The following is a 24,511-nucleotide window of genomic DNA, read 5'->3' as shown; positions in this document are numbered from 1 at the left end:
CCAGCATCATCGAAAATCACCCAGCACAGGGCCGGGCAGGCCATGCACTGCAGAGCTCTGGGGCCCACTGGGGCAGCCAAGGTCCAGGCCCAGACACAGTGCTGCCCGCCTGTCCTTAGATGCTTCCTTCTTCTCCCAAGCAGCCCTGCTGAGGGGAGAGACCTGCTCCTGAGCCCACGGTCCCAACGTAGCAGCATGTGTCCAACATGGCATGACAGCCCTGCTGCTCCTGGCTCCAAAGCACCCTCCTCACCCGTGCCAAGGCTGCACCACCAAACCACCACCAAACAGAGACCCTTGCCAAGAACCCTCCCACCAAGATTCGTTGTTGTTTAATCTCTAAGTCGTGTCTGACTCTTTTGGGACCCCATGGACTGTGGCCTGACAGGCTCTTCTATCTATGTGATTTCCCAGGCAAGAATCCTGGAGTGGGTTGCTGTTTCCTTCTCCAGGGGATCTTCCCAATCCAGGGATCGAACTGGCATCTCCTGCATTGGCAGGCAGATTCTTTACCACTGAGCCACCAGGGAAGGCCCACTACCATGATAGGCAGCTTTTATTTTCTCCTTTATACTGCTAACATCCACAGTGGCCATGAATAATGTTTACAAGAACTTTTAAACAACTGTTTTGAGGAATCCTACAGGAAAGTATCTTAGTATCACAACTGACATGGTCACTATCATCACTGCTCCAGTTACAAAACCGTTATGGAAAAAGATTGGGATTCTGAATATAAACACCCAGCTGCCCAAATGTGCAATCTTCTAAATCCAACGTGGGAGAAAGATTGTTTAAGACACAAATTCACAAGATTGGGCTGAACAGAGAGGAAACACCACCAACAAAATGTGGGGGTCTGGAAAGCAGACTTGTAGCAGGCAAATTTCAGACAGTACATGACAAGTGATTTATGACAGAGTCCTTTAAAGACACTTGGGATGACAGCACCACGGATCACCCATGGGACCAGGGGCGAAGAGAAGGTATGTGTGAAAAAGATCAAATCAAAGAAGTTAAAACCTAGATACACTTCCACCATAAAGTCTGAAGGTTTTCTCTCTGGAGAACACCAAACAGAGGGTCTTTGCACAGAGTCATCCAGCACAGCTGAGAGCAAGAATAATAAATCAAAACCAAGGAGATGGCAACTTCCCTGGTGGTCGGGTGGCTGACTCCCAATGCAGGGGGCCTGGGTTCTATCCCTGGTCAGGGAAGTAGATCCCACAAGCTGCAACTAAGAGTTCACATGCTACAACTAAACGTCCTGCATGCAGCAACAAAGATCAAACATCCCAAGTGCTGCAACTAAGACCTGGCGCTGTCAAATAAATGCAAAAATACAAACCCAAGGAGATGAAGGTTATTTTCAATGGTGATGTTGAATACCTCAGGCTAGTCGCTCATTGGGTTCCTAGAATACCAGCAGCCAGATCCTTACCTTCTTTTCAGCAGAATCTTATCAGTATAAGAAGAAAGGTCTAAGAATACAGATACCAGCAACCAGAACCCAAATGGTTTCCAAGTGGCCTGTTTACATCAGCCAATGTGGATCTGCAAGTGAACCAGCTTCTAATCTGTATTTCAGTGCCCTGTTATTAATCCTGCAAGGACAACCAAGAACCACTAGATATCCGAGGGAAGCCTCCTAACTTGGAGTGCTGTCACCACCATGCCCCCAACCCCCGGGGCTGTCTTTCTAACCTGACAGAACTACAGGTGTGACTCGCTGTTCTTACTCCGGGGTCTGGATTCAGGAGCTGAATGGATTTGGATAAAAATGGAGATCTGTTGTGGGCAATGTGCTCCAAACAGGGGAGTAAACCAAGCAAGAAGACATGAGCTCCAGAAAACAGGAATTCTAACCAGAAAGAAGGTGACGGGAATGCCAAGGAAGACCACAGAAAGAAGTCACTGAAAAGCAGCTATGCTGTGCCGTAGGTGCTGAGAACAGATAACTCAAAAAATGGAACTGAAACATAATACTTGCTGTGACTGCCCTTGTGGAAAGCCATACAGATAGCTATTAGCAGGTGCAGCAGGTACTGGCAAAAGGTATAAAGAAAATAAGGCACATAAAGAAGCAAGGTAATTAGTCACTTCAGGAGGAAAAAAGGAAACTATGGTAGTACAGTAAAAAGCTCAGCTGTGAATAGTTGTATTAGTTGATTTAACAAGTGTGTGTGTGTGTGTGTGTGTGTGTATACATACATATATGCATATATATATGTAACATACAAATGAATGCATGTTTGCATGTATGCATGTGGATATATACATATTACATGGTGTATTAATTTCCTATGGCTCCTGTTACAAATTACCAGAAAGTTAATGGCTTAAAACAACACAAATTTGTTTCCTGAAGTTCTGGAAGTCAGAAGTCTAAACAAAGTCCAAAATGGTTCTTGTCACTGGGCTGAAATCAAGGTGTTGGCAGGCAGTATTCTTTCCTGGAGGCCCTGGGGAGAATCCATTTTCTTGACTTTTTCAGCTTCGGGAGGCGGCTCACATTCCTTGGCTCCTGGCCCCCTTCCATCCTCAAAGTCAGTGATGGCTGGTCTTTATCCCATCTCACTACTCTGACCTGCCTGCCTCTGCCTCTCTCACGTTCAAAGACCCTGATGGTGACACTGGGCCCACCCAGGTGATCCAGGATGAATCTCCTCAGCTCAAGATCCTTCACTTAATCACTTCTGCAAAGGCTCTTTTGCCACATGAGATGACACATGTACACGAGGTTCAGATGTGGATTTGGCCACGTCCTAATCCTCTGAATTTTTGTGGGGCCATTAACCTGCCAGCTACACATATACATATATTATTTTGTGCATAAGACATTTTTGAAAGAACACTGGTAAGGTACTATTAATAGTCTGCCTACCATGAGAGCTGTTTAGGAGGATGGCAGGGTAGAAAGCCATGGCTGGCCATATAAGAGAGTTAAGTTCTTATTTACTACATAGGAAATCAATGGAAAATGTCTACAACGGAAGAGTCAAAAATACGCACATTACTCAGATCCACGAGCTGTAAAATTGCTAGAAGAAACAGCTAAAAGTGGTTGCCTCTGAGAAGAAGAAGGTGGAAGTAGGCGAGGAACAAGTGCATTTTTGTGGAAAGATGTTAGTCCTGTCTGACTTCTTAAATTATACACATGTATCACTGTGAAGAAATAAAGAGTAATTTTTGAAAAGAGAGAATGGGTCTGGGAATGAGGGCTTACATCCCAGCTGCAGCCATCGGGTGGGCTTGGCCTCCATCCTCCTCCGTAAGAGTGCAGCTAAGTCCTTCCACCTCTATTACTCTATGAAACCATCACATCCCACGGAATAACCATCATCAGCTCCTCACACCCACACAGAGTTCCATCATCAGCTCTAAAAGTGGTACCTTCCTCCTTGCCCCCCCACCACCACGCCCCTCACGAAATGTTTAATTCTCCCAGCACATCATTTCCACCAAGTCCTGCCCATGCGTGGCACGGTTCACTTCCCTTACATTCCTCCCAAACTGCATCTCCACGTGCCATGGCTGCCCACATTCCTAACCATGATGCCGCTTGCTCATCAGTCCATCTCAGACCCAAGACCCACAACTCAACCATCTCCTGCCCACACCCTCCTGCTGTTCAGCTCCCACCTCCACCACCACACTGTCCCCAGTATTATTCCTACCCTCTTCACCAACCCCAATACCATCAGCACCCTGGGTCATGCACCCAAAAGCCTCGCCTCCAGGCCTTCTCCAACCAGAACCAACTAGACCGTCAACCAACTCTCACCTCAGCAAGGGCCAGCACGGAATTATCCTCTTCCAGAAACAAAACCATAACAGCCCACAAACCCAAATTCTCCATCAGAAATGATCCTAACATGATCACCATAAGGATAGACTATCCTGCTGCATCTCGAATCCTGTATTTGAATTGCGGGCAAATATCTAACCATCTTGGCACCGGGTTCCTTCTTCACCCCTCAAGCTGGTAGTCTGCTCTTTTTGTAGTGGACTTCGCTGGTTTGGGTCTATCTAGTTCCTTTCCTCTCCTTCCCAGGGGGTTTTGTGGTGTTTGCACCGACCCCACCCCCAACCCCAGTCACAGAGTGAGCATGTGACCAGGCGGGGCCAACCAGAGGCCCTCCAGGAGCGTTTTGCTGCAGTGGAAAGATGCTAACAATGATAGGATGTGAGTCAGGGGCTGCTGGTTGTGTTGGAGAAAGTCTGCCTGAGGGATGGAGATAGAGGGCTGGAACACTGAAGTCACTGTCTGGGGGCCCCTGAATCCAGCTGCACCTGAAGGCTGGTCATCTCTGAACCTCCCCTGAGTAATGTGAGACTTTCCCTACTTAGGTGTGAGTGAGTCTGTGCCTGTGGCTGACAGTCATATGCTGACTCATACGCTAATCTCAACCTCCTGAAGTCTTACCTGGAAGGCCTGACTGTGTGGGTTCAAATTCTGGCTTAACTAGCAACAACTTTGCAACTTGAGGCATACCTGTGCCTCAGTTTTCTCAGCTGTAAAATGCGGAAAATGACACTTGCCACTTCCCAGGCCTGTTGTGAGAATTAAAATGAGATGCATTAAAAATGGTAACAGGGAATTCCCTGATATCCAGTGGTTAGGACTCTACACTGCCACTACAGGCGGTCCAAGTTCCATTCCTTGGTGGGGGAACTAAGATCCAGCAAGCTGGGTGGTATGGCAAAAAAAAAAAAAAAGAATGGACAAAATAACATTAAAATTATTACTTAAAAAAAAAAAGCTAACCACAGTGCCTGACACAAAGAAAATACTCAATCAATTTTAACAATTATTGGTCCCTGACTAACCAAGCCCACAGTTTTCTCTCCTTTGTTGACATCCCTGGAGTGCCTGTGAGTGTCCTTCACTTAGACAGGAGTTCATACTGATTACGATTCTTACAACGCGCTAGGCCCTGTGGAAAGAGCTTTACAGTTTCAACATCCTGTTCATCTTTATACCTCACTCCAACCCTCTGAAGTGGAGACTATTTTTATCCCCATTTCCTAGATGAGAAGAATGAGGTAGGAGAGGTTAGCAAAGCTGCCGAGGTCACACAGTACGTGGGTGGTAGGGGGAGCCAGATATCAATACAGATCCAGGCTTGTCACCCTCTGAGGCCCCCAGTTTTTCATTCAATCAGAATCTCTTACAATTAGCAAGTGACCACTGCAGACATGTTAACTTTTGTCGCTTAGTAACTCTTTTGCGACCCCACAGACTGTAGGTAGCCCACCAGGCTTCTCTGTCCAGGGGATTTTCCAGGCAAGAATATTGGAGTGGGTTGCCATTTCCTCTTCCAGGGGATCTTCCCGACCCAGGGATTGAACCCTGGAGTCCTGCATTGGCAGGTGGATTCTTTACCACTGAGCCATGTTTTAACTTAGTGAAAGTGAAAGTCGCTCAGTCGTGTCTGACTCTTTGCGACCCCATGGGCTATACAGTACATGGAATTCTCCAGGTCAGAATAGTGGAGTGGGTAGCCTTTCCCTTCTTCAGGGGATCTTCCCATCCCAGGGATCGAATCCTGGTCTCCTGAACTGGCAGGTGGATTCTTTACTACTGAGCCACATTTTAACTTTGGGCAGGAACTAATCAGAAAACAACTTGTCCAGGTCATCTCTCTTTCCTGGTGAGGTTGGTCGGCAGTGAGGGCAGGGGAAGGGGTGGTAACAGGCAATGCGACCTTCTAATCATGCAACTCAGTGCCCTGCCCAATGCGGGAGCCATTCGCTCATGTATTTATCCCTCTATTTACTGAGCACCTACTGTGTCGGGCACTGTGCTAAGGGACACGCACTGCCTCCATCTCATCCTCAGAACCATCCTATGAAGTCTATGAAGTTGTTTCTACTACTATTCCCATTTTACAGAAGGATAAGCTGAGACCTGGAGAGGTTAATTTCCTCTCCAGAGTACTTCAGGGAGAAAGTCCCCGGGCAGGATTCTGAATCCAGGTTCATCTAACTCAGGAGTCCTTGCAAACATGGTGACGAATGTGTGTAGCACGGCCCCCAGCTGAGCTGTCTGTGCCCCTTGAGCCTGCAGATAACAGGCTCAAGGCTGAATTTCCCACTTGAGCTTAGGAGGAGGTGCAAACGTGTCCTGTGGGTGACAGAAGACAGAAGAGTATCGTGTACCCCACACCACCCAATCATCTGCCAGGGTGGTGATAAACTTGGTAAGCTGGGGGCAGCAGAAAGCTAAAGGGAGGCAGCATGGCCTCCCAGACGGAGATGTTTATCTGCCACGTCTTCCCCCTCCCCGCCACAGCCTCTCTTGGTCACAAGACTGGGGCTAGATAAGGGGGCGGGGGAGGCCCCAGTGCCACTTTCTGATTGCTCATTCTCGCTCAATACGAGGGAGAGGATTGTCATCATACCATCATTCTGACTTCCAGAAACGTCCTTCCCACCCAAACCACCAACTGCCCATAGAACACCAAAAGCCACTGGCGACAGGCCAACAATCCTGCCATGCTGTCCCCCACTTCAAAGCCCATCTGCCTCTGGAGTCACAGCAAGATGACTTGTGGCTGTCACACCACCCTCGAGGCTGGGGCACCACCAGCATGAGCATTTATAATCACACCCAGTGCTGCCATTATGGTGGCCACATGGGCAGAGATGAGTTGAATCAGAGTCCTCGGCTCATACTTTATGGTTACCATGACACAGCCCCAAAAGCAAAGAGGGGGAAAAAATGGTTTTTACTCAAAATAGACACTGGTAAGGAGCTGAAGTTGTTCTTAGGAGCCAAAATGAGCCGATACAGAGTTCCATACAGAAGCACGCATTTCCGAACACAGTGACTCAGGAGGAATCCTGTCTCAGGAGGTTGGGGATGTATGTGCCGCGATGGGCCACACGTCTGGGAGTTGATGGGCGTCCCGCGTCTGGGAGGCAGGCCACAGGGTCCAGGCTGAAAGCTCCCATGAGGCCCTGATTGGGCCTGCTGTCTGGAAAGCCACAAGCCTGGATCTGATTCTGTCCCCGCCCCTCCCCACCCTAAATGACCAACAGTCCACACCTGTGTGATTTTCCACTTTTTTAGCCTTCTCTATAGAAGAGTTCACAACTGCCAGCTCCAGAGGCTCTTCACTTACTCTCCCCGTGATCCTTGCATCTGGCCCCCACTTGACCCCCGTATCTCTGAAAGGGTCTAGGGGCCCTGAGTGTTGTCCCCCACCAAGAGGATACTGCAATAATGATTGCATTGTAACACGAGTCATTGACTTTTTGGGGAGCCGCTTATGCTGCTGAATCAACAGACAAAAAGGAGTTACTTCATGAGCTGGAGTGACTAATCCCAGTTACCAAGGAGAAATCGGGTTGCTGGACACCATACAAGCCAGGAAGATAATCTCTGGAACTAGCGGATTCTCTCAGGTACCTTAGTTCCATAACCAAAAGTAAGGGTTAACGAAAAACTACGGATTCAGATCCTTCGAGAATCAAGGGTTTTGGGTCACTCCACCAGGTAAAAGCTGGCCCTGCTGAGGTCCCAGCAGAGTGCAGAGAACTTAAACGATGAGAAATGGGAGAAGGAAGCCAGATAGCAAACGTGGTCTTGTGAACAAATACAGAAATGAGAACTCTAGCAGTTTTGCATATTTTCCATTTACTTGATAGAGACATGTGTTTATTTGTACATGGTTAACTATTTTCTTCTTTTCCCGCCATCTTCTCATTATTTTATAAACAAGTTGCTGGAAGTTAACTTAGTTTATTTAGTTAATTCAGTTGCGAATTACAGTCTAGTCTTTAGGTAACAGAACATTCAGGAAGACTGCAATTGAATATGAGGCATTATTCATGTGGACAGTGATTGAGACAATTAGGGCTGGGACTCCCCATTTGGAAGACAAGGTGAGAACAGGAAGAAGGAGAGCTGCTTTGACAGGTAGAAATACAACTATTCTGTTGTTGTAGGGGAGTCACGTGGCTGTAAAAAGGAAGCCACTGGAAGCTGTGCAGCGGAAGTAGCAGACTGTGCCAGCGACTTGATTCACCCTTCACTGCCTGCTCTGTGAAGATGCAGCAAGGCCCTTTAAATATGTCCCCTCTGCTAGCTGGCCTGACATCAAACCCCCTCAGTAGAGGGCACTGCACAGACACTGAAGGAGAAGGTGCTTTCCCTCCTAGAGCCAGAGTGCTCTCTTGGAGGATTCCTGCACTGTATACAACTTCTGCAGCCAGATCCTATTGCCCCGTGCCCTCCCTGGTGCCCAGTCCTGTCCCATCACAGCTTCTCCGGTGCCCGGCTCCAGCAGCCAGGGCGCTTCTCCAGCGCTTGGCTGTAGCAGTGCTTCACAGTCAAGAACAGCCAGCAGCTTCACTCAGTTCTCCTTTGGGGTAGTTTAGCAGCACTGTGCCTCCAGCAAGATAATTCCTCATGAACAACTTTCCTTGGGACCCAAAAGGATGGATTTCCACTGAGTTCTAGGAACGGGGGGTGGGGGTGGGGTGGGGTGGGGGGTGGGCGAGGGGGTACAGGCAGCACAAATCTCTAGCGAGCAGTGCCAACATGGCATCACATGACTTTTCTGTCATCCGGGGAGCCAAGGCCATGCCCTTTCCATCACGGTCAGGATTTCAACCCTGGGGGCCTCTACCTTGGGCACTGTGTGGCTGCCTTAGGTGTAGTGGCTGTTCTCATAAATGCTACTTCTGTGTCCTTTGCAGTTCTCTTTACTTCTTACTGGTCAATCTTTCGATAACCAATCCCGTTATGGTTAATAAGTCTTTATATTAAACCTTTCCTGTTCAAATCACTATGTGGTTTCTGTCTCCTGAATTGACCCTGACAGATATAGTCACCCACGGCCTCAAAGGGCCTTTTTTCTATCCTTGGCATCTTTGAGCTCAATTCAGCCTCCTTGCCAGCTAGTCATTCTCGGCTTCAAGCACTCACTCAGCAATCACTTACTGAGTGTCATTGCCGGGCTGGGCCCTGGGTGAACAGGAGACCTCTGCTGCTGCAGGTTCACAAGCAAGGGGACTCTCCGGCTCTCTCTCCCCACTTGGCTCTATGCTCTTGGCCCTCAGGCCCTCCGCTCCGTCTCCTGAGCTGGCTGGGGTCTTGTTCCCACTACTGCACAGCGGGCACCCCCTCAGGTCACACTCGGCTCCAGCTGTACTTGAAATTCTCCTCCACTAAGGTCTTCAGTGAGCGCAGACCTCCTACTGCAAGGCCTACATCTTTATTCTCTGGACACCCCCACCTGGATCTCTTGCAGTTACCTAAGATCCTACTCTTCACGAACCAGAGGCTTCATGTTTCCTCTGGTTTCCTCTGTGTGGAAGTGGCAGCACCTTACCCTTAGCTGTCAAAACCCAAAACCCGCCCCAGGGAGAACTGAGATCCTGCCTCCTCCTTCCAGCCCCACACTGCACCAGGCACCTGACCCTCAGGCCCCTATCCCCATCTCTGCCCTCCCGGCCCCCGGGAACCACAGGTCTAGACCTTGGCAGTTATCTTGGAACGCCGACTGCCATCGCTCTCCCTCCCACCCCAGCCTCTCAGCAAAGATTCTCCACACATGGCTTCCTCAATCAAAACCTATGATGCCTGATGAAAACGTTCTGAAATTGATTGTGGTGATGGTTGCCCAACTCTGTGAATGTACTAAAAACCATCGAATCATACACTTTAAAAGGGTGAACTATATGGTATGTGAATTATATCCTGACAAAGCTGTTATTTTTAAAAAACCCTCTGATGCCAGTGATTTTCACATACCGTAAAATCTAAACTCGGGTCTGGTCTACACTGCTGGCTCGCCAAGTTTGACCTCAGCCTATCGCTCTAACCTGGCCCCCACCTCGCCTAGCGGACTCCATCATTCCAGGCCCCGGGCTCACATCCCCTGTTCCCACACACTTGTGTCAACACTCACATCGTTCTCTCCTCCGGGGGTGGGGGGGTGGGCTCCTCCCAGAGAGTCCCCCCAGGCCCCTTCTCCTCCATCCCTCAGCACCTCCACCCCCTATAGCCTCTCCTCGACCATCCACCCAGGGGTCTTTAATCAGTTTGCTGTGTGGTCATTTAGCGTCTCACGTGCGGACGGATGTGCATGTTTTCCTAAACACATGAGGTCAGAGTCCTGCCCTGCACCTTGCGCTTCCGCCACCCACCCCTCCCATCCTCCCTGGTCCGGGGGACCCTTGAGGCCGAGAGGACTGTGTGAAATCACTCCTAGGCAGCTGCAACATCCAGCACAGTGCTGCGGTGCCTAGAGTGAACCCCCGCAACCTCCACTCTAGGGGTCGCTTGGCAGAGCTCCCCAAGGCACTGTGCCGAGAAGGCCCCCGCTCCACCTGCCCTAGGCCAGGGCATATGCCTCCTGTGGGGTTTACGGGCCCCACCAGCCCCAAGATGCTCAGGGCATATGGGGTCGGGAGGCACCTGGATCAGCGTGGCCCCACCAGCCCCCAGATGTCCAGGGCACACAGGGTCGGGAGGCACCTGGGTCAGCGTGTCTGTGAACCATGGGAAGTAGGGGGAGCTGGCCTCCCTGTACTCAGGCCCTTGGAGGCTGGTCCCCAGCTTGCCTGTGACCATTCTCTCCCCACACCACCCATGTGATGGATGCTTGCCCGCCCGCACTTTGTCACACTCCTCCCAGGCCAGCCAGCAGACCATCTCCTCCCAGGCCCAAACCAGGAGGTCCCCCAGAGGGCCTTCAGGGTCTGGGAGCCGCTGCTGGGGCACGGCCCCTTCCCACCTAGGGAAGGCGGGAAAGAGAGTCCGCGACTGCCAGAACCACCCATTGCACCCTTGTTTCCTTTCTCCTACCCTCTGCCCCAACCCAGACCAAACCACTTGTAGAGGGGCAGGGGTGGAGAGCCAAGGTAAGGACGAAGAGCCCAGGATTCCGGGCGGCACAGCCACCCCTGGTGCAGCTCAGCCCTACGAGGGCTCAGCCAGAACCCACCTCAAACCTCTGCCACTCAGACGCGGGCCTCACTTTACCAACCTGCACAATGGGTGAATAAGAGTCCCTGCCTCCTGATTCTGTTTTAAGATATGAGAGAATCTGAATCGAATGTTCAACATGATACCTGGAGCATGGTAGGCACTTAATAAATATTCATTAAAAAAAATCCATGTTATTAATTAGGGGGTAAAGCCAGTGAAGTGTCCTTAGGAAACCTAGACTCCTACTTCACACCACGCCCAAGAATGGCTCCTACACAGCTGCTGTGGCCTGACCCAGAGTGCTCTCTCCCGGCTAATGCTGCAAGGCTTCCCCTAATCCCCCAGTGCAAAGGCCTTTGCAACCAGAATAAATAACATCTTTTCCAGCACCCTTAACCTGCCACCGTCACCTGAGGTGTCACAGGCACACACTGAGACACAGACTCACACACAGACACATGCAGAAAGACACGTATGCATGCTTGTGAGCGCACACACACACACACACACACACACACACAGAGGCTCCGGGAACCTGGAGCAGGAGGATTCCCGGCGAGGCCTCCCCACACATGCATCACACATTTCACCTAAAGTGCGGGCCAAAGAGGCATTTGGAAACCAGCTTGGGAACCTCATAACCATTCATAACATTGTTCTGAGAGAAAATACAAAACATGGCCCTATAAACAAACATTTGCAATAGAATTCCTCCAAGAGCTAGGAATTGCCTGTGCTAGAAAACTAACAGAGCAAGAAGGGGGAAACCACATAAACTTAGTTTGCCTCTGCAAAATTAATACCAATTACAAAAACATTTATGTGAACTGCTTACCATTTACACCTAATTACCAGGCAGCACAATTATGCATACCATTAAGGGTATGCTAGATTAATTATGCTCTACATTTCATGTGATGACACCACCACACCCTCGGTCCACACAAACCCCGCTCCCCCTGTGACAGGGAAGAAAGAGCAGGTCTGTACTAACCAGAGAAACTCTGGTTTCCACCCTCGAATTGTCAGTGGTCCCCACCCACCCCACCCCCAGGCAGAGACAGCCTGATTGGCCTTCTTGCCAACGTCACCACCACAGGAGCCCCTGCTGAGAACCCACCTTCCCCCACCCCCGCCAGAGCCTCCTCTGCAAGGCACAGATGCTTCAAAACTCTCCCCGTGGGCGTGGCTGCATGTTACAGGCCACCACGTGTGCCCAATGGCCACCACGTGTGCCCGCTTCCTGGGAAGCTGGCCTCACTGTTCAGGCCAAGGTCATCCCGAACTCATCTCCCAGAGAGATGGACCAGGGTCCTGCAGCCCTTTTCCAGGCACAGGAAGCCAGGTCCTGGGCAAGGTCCCAGCCTACGGTCCACCTAGGACCCAAGTGGGTGAGAGCCTCTCCCACCCTCGCTTTCTGTTCTCCACACAACCAGGAGCCACTCTGCACAGACCTCCACCTCCCCTCTACTAAAAAGAGAAAAGGAGCTGAGCCCCCTCCCCTAATTCCCACTGAGCTCAACAGATGCTCTTCAGATACACTGGGGTGACCCAGGTTTGCAGAACAAGGGAGTCAATGGAACATGATTAAGTGGAACTTCCCAGGAACCTGGAACTCAAAACCCACTGGGGGTTGGGCTTCTTGGGAGGCGAATAGCAAGAGGAGGCTCAGCCTGTGAGACAGGGGAAGAGGGGTTGTGCCTCCTGAGCACCAGACATGGGCCAGGCACGGCTGAACTGCGATCCTCATGCACCTGCGAGGCCAACTATAGGAGCATTTTTTTTAAAAGATACATGAAACAAAACATGCAAGTTGAGTGCAAGAAGCAGGGTTTTTGAAACAAACAACACAAGCCTGGGAGGTGGTCTCCACTTTGCAGAAGGCAAAACTGAGGCTAAGGGAAGTTAAGTGATCTACCCGAGGGGGACGTGGTTAGGAGTTGGCAGGGCTGAGGTGAAACCAGCGCCTGTCCAGAGCTGAGCCTGGTGGCCCTGGCGCAACGCCATGCCGCCTCCCGCCTCTGCCCAGGTTCAGGGATGCTGACCTGGCTCATGCCGTTTTCTAGAAACTCTTTAGAAACAGCTCTTCCTAGGATACACAAAAGACTCGTATTTCTATTTTAGAGAAACAGTTTTTGTTTCTTTTCTGTGTGCTAACCGACACTGCAAACAAACACTACAAGCACTGCAGAGACACCATCTTCTTCCCTCCTACCTTGGCAGACCTGCCTCTGAATGGAGGGTGGATGTCAACTTTGCAACTCCAGGGGCTGATGACAACTCCCTCCAGGTCGTGCAGTGGGAGTTGAAGAACAGGGTCTAGGCCTTGCAGCTCATCATTTGGGGGAGCTCCTGAGAAGCAGAAGCCCCAGCTCAAGGCCCCCAACGTCAGGATCCCCAGTGCATGTGGTACAAACTCCTGGTTAAGTCACTTGCATCCTCAAAAATCTAGAAGGATGGCTATCAGTTACGGAGAAAAACGCACCTGCCTTTCTAATGCATCAGCCGGACACTGCACCTCCCTGGGCCCCCCCACATCCAGGCCTCTCTCACCTTCCAGGCTCAGCCCAGCCTCCAGCTGCATAAATCCTAAGCACCGCCCTCAAGTCCCAACTCCAGCCCCGCCTCCCATGGGAAGCACTCCTAGATCTCTCCTAGACTCCCTCCACCCGCATCCTCTGAATGGATGGCACCCCCGCCCCTGCCCACCAGGCTGGCTGAGGCAGCTCCCTCACCCTCTCCATCGCCCAGCCACTCCCACCTAAATACCTCACAGAACAGCCCTCCTCCTCCTCCTCCGTGCCTGTACTGCTGCTCCCCTGGATTCCTGCACCAGCCTTCTGCCTGGTCAATCTGTCCCCAGCCTCAGCTGCCGAATTTCTCCTCCCTGATGCCCCTGGACCATCTTTCTGATACACAAATACAAGCATGGTACTCCAAGCCCAATGCTTATTGATGGGTAACATCCCAGCCTTCTGTCCAGCTCTGCTCGGCCCTCCCAGCCTCACATCCCATGGTTCCCATCACCCTTCACTCCTGCTGCACCAGGGGAGAAAATGCCCTGGACCACTCGGCCAACTGCTGTCCACCCTTCAAGACTCGGCTCCAGCCTCACCTCCTTAAGAAACCCTTCTCGGATCTTCCCTCCCCACTTGCCTGAGATGTCCCTTCTCTGAGCTCATGGAATGCCCTGGGCACACGCCGCAGAGCTCTCTCCACCCACCTATGACGTAATGGTCACCTTGCCAGACTCTCGCCTCCGCTGCGGACACCCTGAGGACCGGCTCAGTCCTCTTTATATTTTTGTAGCCAGTGCCTGACACATAGTAGGTCTTTAGTAAATGAATAAACAAACGTTATTTGTGGATCTGAAACAAGGAGCCTCTGGAGAGAAAACTTAAGAGCTGCCAGGCCTGTTGAGTCGGGGCCCCGGTCTCTCACCGTACCATCTCAGAGTCCAGGCTACACAGAGGGTGTTAACCAGAGAAAGCGCAGAGGCGACTGCCCTGCCCCACTGGGCTTCCCAGCTGAGCTGCCAGTACCAGGCAGGCCCTCAGGTCACCGCTAGTTGGGCTGGGAACCACAGGCCTGGGAGAGGATGGCAACAAGCACCACATTGTTGCTGGTAATAAAACCATTAGGGAGCACTGCTGTGCGCCAGCTGCCAGGCCCGGCTGCGGTCTAGACCCTCCCATGCCTGTGGGCCAGGGGGCAGAGCTGGCCCTGCCAGCAGGCCCAGCAACCAGAGCAGAGGCCACTGCCTGCTCTGGACCCAAAGAGAGCAGAGGGCAGGAAGGGAGAGGGCCCGGGGCTTGAGGAACCTGCTTGGTTCCTGGTGGGCATGGAGTCTCAAGAAACTGACCGAAGTACATCAAAATTAAAGGCCCAGAGATGAGATGCCCAGGGCTGGAGATCAACCAGCCAAATCTGGGCTTTACAGAGGAGGAGACAGAGGCCATGCAACCCCTCAGGGGTGATGAGGATGACAGACAACACGTGTGGGGTCTTGGAAGACAAGAGGGCCTTCAAAGGGGTCATCTCGCCCAGTCCCCAGATGCACCCGTCATGACCCAATTAAGAGAAAAGGAATGCACACCACCTGAGTACCTACTATGCACCGGGCGCAGTGCTGGCATCGTCACACAATATTTCATTAGATTCAAGCAATGCCAGTAAGAGGCAGATGCTCCTCTCAGTCCTGATTCACAGATTAAACACCCAGCTCAGAGACCTTTAGGTCTCTCAGTTACCGCAGGAGTAGCAGGGCTGAGATGCAAATCAAGGTCTGCCTGCCCTCTGGTCACTTCTGTGCCCTGCACATCTGTCCCCTGGCAGCCTGGGACAAGGGGCAGTCCACAGAGGGACCTGTTTGCTTCCATGCTGATGCTAATGGTCCTTTTATTTATCTTCCAGCCTCACTCCAGAGGCGGGGTGGGGCGGGGCTGGAGAAGTCCACATACCCTTTCTCCAGTCTTTAACAAGGGCAGCCTCAGGGGGAAAAGCAAGCTCCAAGTTGGCACCCATGGCCCGGGGCTGGGCGACTTGATTGTGGAAGGGGGAGGTGGGTGCTGTTGCCAAGCAACCAGCAGAGGAATTTGTATTCGCCCCTCCTCACCTCTCCCCCCTGTCACCTGGGTCACTGCCACCTGCTCCTGGGCCTTCAGATCAGAGTCAGGCACAGCTTGAGCCCACATGCCAGCCGAGCTTCCCAGGCCTCCCCTCTGCCCCTGGTGGGGCCTCCTGAAGCACCATCTTGTCCTCCCTGCATGTGGCTCCCCAGGCTACGCCAGGGCTGGGTCACCTGAGGTCCACACCGGGACCATTTGGGTCACAGGAGCAACCAGACTGAAGATCCTCAATGATGAGTTTGTCATCCTGGTCAGATCTGAGAGGTTCCCATCCCTATCCTCTAAAGTGAACTTGGTCTGCAGCCCCGACGTGAACTGGGGTGCTGCCAGCTGCCTGTTTTCTGCTCTCACCCAACCCCAACCAGTCCAGCCTTCGCTTGGAGACCTCAGGGTCTGCAATAAATCTCCCTGCAACCTTTCCAGAAAATACAAGTACCTGAGTAGCTCCACCCTGTGCTGTCCCTCTCCAAGCCAGTTTCACATTCATTATAAAAGGGCCCACCCTTCCAGCCTAAGGGTGACTCAAATTTTTTTCAAGTTCTTATCCAGAAGCTCCAAAAGTGTGGTTTTATTTTTGCTGTGGTCATTAAGAAAGGAATGCACGTGCCTTTACGTTGTTGCAAAGGTTACAAAAGTGTATAAAGTGTATAACCAAAATGCTGACACGCTTGCTGGGTGATCCTTCTAGAACAACTTTTTTCTAAGCAAGCGCTAGCCTCTAAGTGTGCATACTGGTATACGTTTTAAAGGAACTTTACAAAAATGAGATCAGACTCTGCACGCTGTTTGTGGGGGTGACCCCACACCATATCATGGACATCCAACATGTCAGAATAGACACATTGAGTATCCCATTTCAAAGGCTTTGGGAGAATCTGACTAGATCCCCTTTTATCCATTAACTTAGTACCCTTTCAGAGTCTACAAAATAAATCACACAGGACCATGCTTTCAAGAAGCCCTCTGCCAACAGGTTCTGCTATGCTGGCGGATCTCAGTTGCCTGGCATGGGTCCAAGCACCCTCGCCTCGCCTGCCCCTCCCTGGGTCCTCTGGGGAAACTCTGAGGGAAGGCAAGCTCCCAGCCCCCCAGCTCAGGTGTTCCTGGGCATTCACCATGACAGAGCCCACATCCAACGCACAGCTCAGTCAACTACAGATCTGACCCCACCATCCCGTAACGTCCTTCTGAGCATCTTTTAACCTTTCGAAGTAAGAAGCACCAGGCACCCCAGGATGGAGCTGATCTACTAGCTCTAGAACACCTTCTGCACTGACCCCAGGATCCATCTACCTAGCACAGCAGGAAGAGCACCTGATTAGCGGCCAGGACACCCAAGTTCCAGCCGTCCCATTACGAGCTATGAGATGGTCCTCATCCCCTCTGTGCACCCAGACGGGGCATCCAACAACTGGCTCAGAATTAAAGATGACCTTGACATTTGAAACAGAAACACAGAGGGAAGATCAATAGGGATGACAGTGAGCAGGGCCATGACCTCAGGAAAGAGAAAATAGGAACCTGCTTATAGATGTAAATAAGGCTGGGAAATCCTGGAGGTTGGGGGGGCGGGGAGAACCAGAGCAGGATGGAAATGGGCAATGCAGAGCTGCAGTTGAAAAACAAATTTGCATTCCCTGCTGGGGTGGGGTGGGGTGGGGGGGACCAGAGCAGGATGGAAATGGGCAATGCAGAGCTGCAGTTGAAAAAAAAAATTTACATTCCCTGCTGGGATTCGGCTAGGAAAGCCCCGGGCGCCCACACCTCCTCCCCCAGCCTCTGTTCTTCAGACAAGCAGGCCTGCGATGTGATCAGCAAGGGAGATGTGGCCTGGCGGGCCCTGTCCACTGGCTGTCCTTGCTGGGGCTGCCAGGCACTGCCAGTCACACCTAGGGGCATCCCTCCTCCAGGTGGGGGGCTCAGTTCCGCTGCATGTGGAGGAGGGAGGGAAGAGAGCAGGGCAGAGTCAGGGTCTGCTGTCCCCCCTTCCCCTTCCCTGTGCTCTTGGCCCCTTACAAGAATGATGTGGGTGCTGCAATGCCTCAGCCTGGGGCAGGGGGTGCCAAAACCAGATCCAGAGACCCCTAGGAGGCCAGCTCAGGGACCCTCCTGCCGCCCATTCACATCATGTTGCCATCACTGACAGAGACACAGCCCCGCTGGTGTTCCCCTTAATTGCCGCGACACCCAGAGGTTGCTGTAATTTAAACCCTGCTCTGTTTCCCTGAGTCTGAGCTCTTAAGCTTCAGTCTACAGAACATAAAGGAATCATCAAGATCCTACACCAAACGAGCTCAGCTGGCCCCTTCCCCTCCCTCCCTTTCATTCCTCGCTCTTCTCCACCACCCTGAAGAGCCACCACAAGCAGGGAAGTTCGAAGTGAGTCTCCACGGGCCACGCCGGCGCTACAGGGCACAGGGGCCCACTCCCCTCAAATCAGCATGGGGCCTCAGGCTGGCCTCCAGCACACGGAGGCCCCACTCACTGCCCCAGAGTCTCCGCCACACTCCAGCCACCTTATCCCATGCAGCCTGGCTTCCTCTCCTTGGTCAGGAAGCCCCATCTCTGTGCTCAGAGGCTCATCACAGGTGCCACCTCCTCCAAGAAGCCTTCCCTGATCTCTCCAGTTGGTTGTCACCTCACTGTCCTTTGAGTGTTTTGTCTTCCTCTCCCTTGACCTTGGTCTGTGGCCATTCATTAGCTGGGCACACCCTAAACTCCCCATGTACCCTCTCAAAGCCCAGCACAGGGTCTGGCCCACAGGAAATGCTCAGCAAGTCTCTGGGACATGGAAGTAAACAGGCTGCACTTGAGACAGAATCCGAATAAAGAGCTGAAACTAGCGTGAGGGACTGTAGGTGGATACAAAGACAACCTGTTGACTGTGATCTGCTAAACTCTGGAAGGATTGCTAAATGGTGCTGAGGAGCCTCCCACCTCTGAAGACGTTTCAATCAGAACCAGCACTTTCCTCATCTGTCCAAGATTTTGCACACAGAGACGGGAAGGTGGACAAGACTTCCCAGAGTCCTGCAGCACCAAGCCACGCGAACTACCCTGATGATGATAGTCATGCTGAGCGCCTGCACTCGGCCAAGGGCGATGGGCATTATCTCGTTTAATCCTTCCAACAACCTGTGCATAGAGCCTGGTCTCATTTCCATGTCACAGGTGAGGAAATGGAGGGTCGAAGAAATTGCGCTTGTTGGAAGCTGAATGCAGTTCCCTCCAACTCCAGGGCCCTCACTTGGGCTGCCTCAGACAGGCTCATGTCGAAGCAAGTCTCTGTCCCCACGCAGCTGCACACCGCGTACACAGAAATATGCACAGAGATACACGTGCACCACACCCTGTCTTGCCCACACACTTAGCCAAGGGACACACATGCAAATCTCTGACACTGCATGAATCTCAGATCTGGTAGGTTGTTTGTTGTGTTTTTTTTTTTTTTTTTTTTTTAGGAAAAAGAGTCAAAGAGAGAAATGCCTGAAAATGAGCCTTTAAGATTTGAGTCGAAAGGAATCTGGCACCTTTGGTTTACTACTAAAGCCCTGCTCAGCAGCAACAAAGCACATAGGCCCACAGAGATGCCCAGCCTCCAAGCACGCTACTCTCCACTAAACACCAAAAGGGAAGTGGAAACAATTCCTACAGGCCATTCCTTGGTCCTGACTGTTGCCTGTTTCCAAGCAGAAGGCCAGAGACACTTAACTATCAGTGGGGCATGGGACTGGGCAAGGGGACCTGGGCACCAAGACAGGGACCCCAGGATCAAGAGAGCAGAAGGTGGCAGGAAGTGCTAAGTGAGGGGAGCATGTGATGAGCAGGCAGTTGGCCCTTCTGGCCTCGGGCTCTGGGTAGTGCTGCCAACCCTGGAAGAAACCGGGCCTGGCTCCCCACCCAAACAGCCCCCAACCCAGCTCCAAGTGCTCTCAGAGCTTCAAGTTGTCTTTCAACCCTAAATTCTAGGGCTTGGATTCTAATGGTAACATTTCAGGCAGAGGATGGGGAGAGGGTGGTCTATTTTTAACTCACCCATTAGAGAGCTGGCAACACTGCTCTCAGAGTCCCCTTTCTATCTGGCTCCCAAAAAAACAGGAGCCTTGATGGAGTCCTGGCTCACGCTGAAAAAGAATCTGGGTTTTTCAGGGGGGCTTGAGCCTAAGGAGCCTAAGTAGGCAGTGACTATTTGGGGAAGGCGGAGCAGAAGCAAGAAGAACAGAGCCCAGCCACCAGCCGTGCAGCTAGGGAGAGGACGGGGACGCAAACACAGATGTGCAGCAAGTTTCCCCACTATCCAGGAGACACCTTGGAAGCTCCACAAAATGACCAAGGGGACCCAGAGGTGGCCAGGGCAAGAGTCCTGTCCCGTGGAGACTATGAACCAAGAGGCGAGACTTACATGGAGTGTAGCAGACCAGGAGAGCTGGAGCAGGAGGCAGTCTAAGCTCCCCAGAGGGTAGCTCTGGCCCTGCTTCTTCCCAGCCAGGTCATCCCAGGCCAGGATTTTATAGCTTGTCCTGTCTTCTTTGCAGGCTTTTTCAGAGGACCACTGGCATGAAACTAGGAGCATCTCTTGTTCTAATGAGGTGACTCTGGGTGGGTTCTGGGATGGGGGCTGGTCCCCAGAGAAACCAAGAAAGGATGAGAAGGTTTGGAGTTTCAGCCTGAAGAAGATCCACAACAAACTCAGATGCTCACTGCAAACTTGACTCAGGGAGGAAATCTCAGAAATTGTGCACACACACACACAAATGCCCACGTAAACCTACAAAAGGACACACACATGTGAGGGCTTAACCAGAGGCTAAACTTTTACACCCTTTGTGGAGTCAGATGTGACCGACCTGTTTCCTGAAGGGCCCCCACCCTTCACACCACCAGCTCCCTTCAAAGGCCCACCCCTCAGGAGGCCCCGCTCTCACTCAGACCTCCTCTCCTGAGAAGTCCTTCCTGATTATCCCTGTGTGGTGGAAATAAGACCATCCCACCCCCCTTCCTGGGTCTGAAACTCCACCACTGGAATCAGAGCCATAGAATTTAAAAGCTGGAATGACCCTTCAAGCTGCAGTCCAACCCCCACCCTACAGAAGAATCTTGTCCACAGACACCCTGACACATGGCCGTGGTTATCCTCTCCTCTGCTTCTCCAGTGCTTGGGGAGTAGGGGGAGGAGGGGAGGAGCCCTTGCACAGTGAAACTGACACTCCTTGAATTTGAGAAGGAATTCACCTTTTCGAAGGCTGGTTTCCTATTGCGGGTCCGTAGCCTGGGAAGGAGGACAAGGAGAGCCTCGGTCCATCAGGGCCAGGAACTGTGCATTTGATGAGGAGCTGAAGACAGGCCCAAGGACCTGGACAAGAAGCTGGAGAGGAAGCCAGGGCCCAGAGGAGTGGGGCCCAGGGAAGGGAGGCAGGCAGGTGCCAGACCCGCTGCACAGGTTTGCCTGGGCCCCTGCCTGCGTGCGGCACATGTGCACACATGCACACACACGCACACAAGACTCACACTTTTCACAGAGTTGCCTGTCAAACAGCCCAACCAGGGCCTCAGTGGGACCTGGAGGCAGAGGGGGACCACCTTGTCCCAGAAACCTAGCAAGAACTCCTAACAACCCAAGCCTCCTAACCCAGGCAGCTCAGGAAAACAAGCAGGAGACCAGCCCCGGCCAGCCCCGGGGATGGCCCAAGGAGGGTCCGCCTGACAGCTGGGCTCCCCAAATCCCACAGGCCAGTCTTAGCACTCCAGGCATCGCCCAAGGAGAAAAGCTCCCTCGGCTGCAGCTGTCACATCTGCCGGGAGGGAGCAGGCACAGCGGAGCAGCACCTGATCCCAGGATCCCTTCTCAGCCCGCCAGCCCAGGAGGCCTGGTTCAGCCGCTGGCAGCCCCGACTGAAACATGAAGACGGAACTGTCCCCCAGGGATGCTGATGGCAGTCTCTGGGCACGGCAGCGAGGGGCAAGCTGGGTCACAGGGCGGCCGGCTCCTCTCCCGCAGCCTCCTGTCCCTGCTGGTTTGGGAGTGGGTCGAGTTGTGTGGCTTCGGGGCCCCGGGCCCTTCCTCCCCGCCTGACGCAGGCCAGAGCTGCCCAGCTGGGTGCAAGACGCCATCTTGGGTCAAGGTGCAGCCACAGGGGGCTCCCCTTCGCGAGCCGGGGGGTTGGGGGGGGGTGGGGGAGAGAGCCCCTGAGAACCAGCAAGCCCCTCACTCCCCACCCAAGGCGCCAACACCTACTCAACTGGCTTTGCAGTAGAGAGAGAAAGAAGGACGGAAGGGATGAAGAGAAAAGGGGGAAATAACAGGGGCTGGGGGGGCGGGGGGAGAGGGAAGGGAGTGGGTGCCCCAAGAAGGGAGGCTCCAGGAAAGCGAAATGCAGTTTGGCAGCCCGAGGGCCGCGGGCCCCAGCGACGGGGGGCTGGGGGAGGCCGGGGGCGGGCCCTGGACTCCGGCCAGCCCCTTCGGAGCCGAGGGGGAGGGAGGGCAGGGCGGCCTGGGGGAGGGGAGCTGGGGTGAGGGCGGGACACGGCCCGAAGCCGCCTGCGGCTCCGAAGCTTGGGGTCTCCCGGGGCACTGGGACGTGGGGGCCGAAGACCCCGAGCCGCAGCCTCGGCGAGGCCTCGTCCTTCACCGTGCAGATGCGAAGCTTTCAAGGACACGTCTGCACCGGCCCAGCGGGGGTGCGTGTGCGTGAGTGTGTCCGCGTGCGTGTGAGTGTGTGCAGGCGGGTGGGTGCTGCTGCAGGAGGTGACCCTGGGCGCCCCCGCCCGCAACGCCCCGGGCCCCGGCCCCGAGGCTCCCACCCCCTGCGTTTTCCGGTCCCCGCGGCCCGGGTCCGGGATCTTCGCCCGCCCCCGCCCCGCCCCCACACTGCGGCGCCGCCACCGCCACCGCCACCGCCGCCGCCGCCGCCGCCGCCGCCCCGGCTCCCACGGCCAGCGGCGGGGGCAGGGAGGAGCCAGGCACGACGTCCGCCCCCCCCCCCCCCCCCCCCCCCGCGCGCGCGCCGCTCGACTCTCCGCGGAGAGGTGTGCCCCCCAACTGGCACTCTCCCCACCCCCGCCGCCCCTCCCAGATCCGCTGGCACCCCGCACCCCCAGCCACAGGTGGCCGGAGGAAGATCGCTGCGCAGCGCTCCCCGGCCCGGCCCCCCGATCACCCCTCGGCCCGCCCCCCGGGGGCCTCCCGGGTCCCCCCGCCCCGCCGGGCCGAGGAGGGCCTGGAGCCGGGGGGGAGGGGCGGGGGGCCGGGTCGTGCCAGGCTGCCATTTTCTGCCGCCGCCGCGGAGCCTGCGCGGGGCCCGGCCCCCGCCCCCCTCCCCCGCTCCCTGCGGGCCGCGGCGGGAGCCGATTATTCCGGGTCGGGGTCCGCGCCCTCCAGCGCCCCGGCCTCAGGCCCCAGGCTGGGCCCCGGGGCGGGGGCAGGCAGGGCCCGGAAGGCGGGGGCGGCCAGGCCGGGGCCCCTGCGGCAGCGCCTAGCCGGGCACCGAGGCTGAGGCCGGCGGCGGAGGGGGGCCCCCGGCGGCATTGTATAGACTTGAACTTGAGCCCGGAGCCGGGCGGGGGCGCGGAGGGGGCTCCGCGCCGGGAGCGGGCGGGACGGGAGGGGGCGCCTGGCGAGCCCGCGGGGACATAAACAAACCCTCCAATCCCCCGCGCCGCCCTGGCCAGCCCGGCCCGCCGTCGCCGCCCGCAGCCCTGGCCCCGCGAGCGCCCGGCGCCGAGTTGCGGGGGTCCGGGAGCGTGCCCCGAGCCGGGCACTGCCCGCCACCGTGCCCCCCGCCCGGCTACCCTCCTCCCCGCCCGCCTCCGGGCCGGCCTCCCGGGCCGCCAGCAGCGGCGCTCATTACCGTGTGGCCGGTGGGGTCGGGCCGGCCCGGCTGCGCGCCCTAGTGCCGCGGCGCCGCGTCCCGGCTCGTCCTCTGCTCTCGCCGCCGCCGCCGCCGCCGCCGCCCGCGCGCCCTCCCTCCCTCCCTCCCGGCCCGCCTGCCTGCCTCGCTCGCTCGCTCCCTCCCTCCGCTCGCTGTCGCGCTCCCTCTCTCCGCCTCCTCCGCCGGGTCCCCCCCCTCCCACCCCTTCTCTCCGCCTTCCTCCTTCCCTCCCTCCGGCCGCCCGCGGGCCCAGGCCTCCGCCCGCTGCTCGCCCCCCGCGGCCGCGCTGGCCCCGGCCCCGGCGCTGCGGAGCCGGCCCGCGAGGCAGCGCCGACTTGGGGGCCCCGGGGCGCCGCGGCGGGAGCGGCCTGGGCGCGCGGCCGGTCCTAGCGCCCTCGGCCCGACTTCCCGGCCCCTACGTCCCCGCTGGGGGTCCCCGCACGCTGCAGGTCGGAGAGCCGGACCCGGCAGCGCCGCGACCCTGCGCAGGGCCCGGGCTCCCCGCCTCGGCCGCTTCTCCCGGCCACTCCGCCGGGGGCCTGCGGCAGCCCTCACCACCCCCCCGGCCCGACCCTGCGCGGGGCGCCCCGCTACCTGGCGCTGCCTCTGCGCTGGGTCCCCGCATCCAGCACTGGCCGCAGGGACAGCGGCCCCTCCTCTCCCGCGGCCGGTGTCAAGTGCCTCCCCCCCGGCAGCCCGCGGAGCCCCCGGCGGCTTTCGCCCTGCAGTTCTCCCGACCTCCACCAGAGCCCACTGCACTCTGCCTGCCTCAGCACTGGGGCTGGGGACAGCAGCGCCGGCCCATCCGCGTCGCAACCCCCACGCCACCCGCCACCCCCGCCAGGTGCCGCCGCCGAGTGGAGGCCAGTCCATTCAACAGGGCCAAGGTCGGGGCGCCGGGCCTATCCAGGCCGTCTTGGAGGCTGGAGCACCTCTATTGGATGAGCCTCCCTTGAAGGGAGTGAGCTCCCCGTACCTTGAGGTGTCCAAGTAGAGTTGAGTGTCCTCAGTTGGTCAGTGGAAGACTGAAAGATTCCTTGGCTGGGAGGTGGAACTAAATGACATTGAAGATC

General features: G+C 55.2%; 1 protein-coding gene across 10 annotated transcripts in view; it reads right to left on the bottom strand.

Moving 5' to 3' along the window:
* The window catches only part of DNMT3A (DNA methyltransferase 3 alpha), a 105,591-nt gene extending 81,395 nt beyond the window's left edge, over window positions 1–24,196 (bottom strand). For 3 of the 10 annotated variants that reach the window (XR_006269523.1, XM_043469182.1, XM_043469178.1), the window contains exon 1: window positions 23,418–23,568. The gene's annotated coding sequence lies outside the window, so the exon portion shown is untranslated. Of the gene's footprint in view, window positions 1–20,802; window positions 22,342–23,417; window positions 23,571–24,032 lie in introns of those variants that run through there. The other 7 variants (XR_006269524.1, XM_043469185.1, XM_043469184.1 and 4 more) reach the window with 6 other exon arrangements.
* Window positions 24,197–24,511: the final 315 nt, after the last annotated feature.

This window comes from Cervus canadensis, chromosome 5 (assembly GCF_019320065.1).
Source record: "Cervus canadensis isolate Bull #8, Minnesota chromosome 5, ASM1932006v1, whole genome shotgun sequence".
Taxonomy (NCBI): domain Eukaryota; kingdom Metazoa; phylum Chordata; class Mammalia; order Artiodactyla; family Cervidae; genus Cervus; species Cervus canadensis.
Note: the sequence above shows the minus strand (reverse complement) of the source record. Positions and strands in the feature narration are given on the sequence as shown.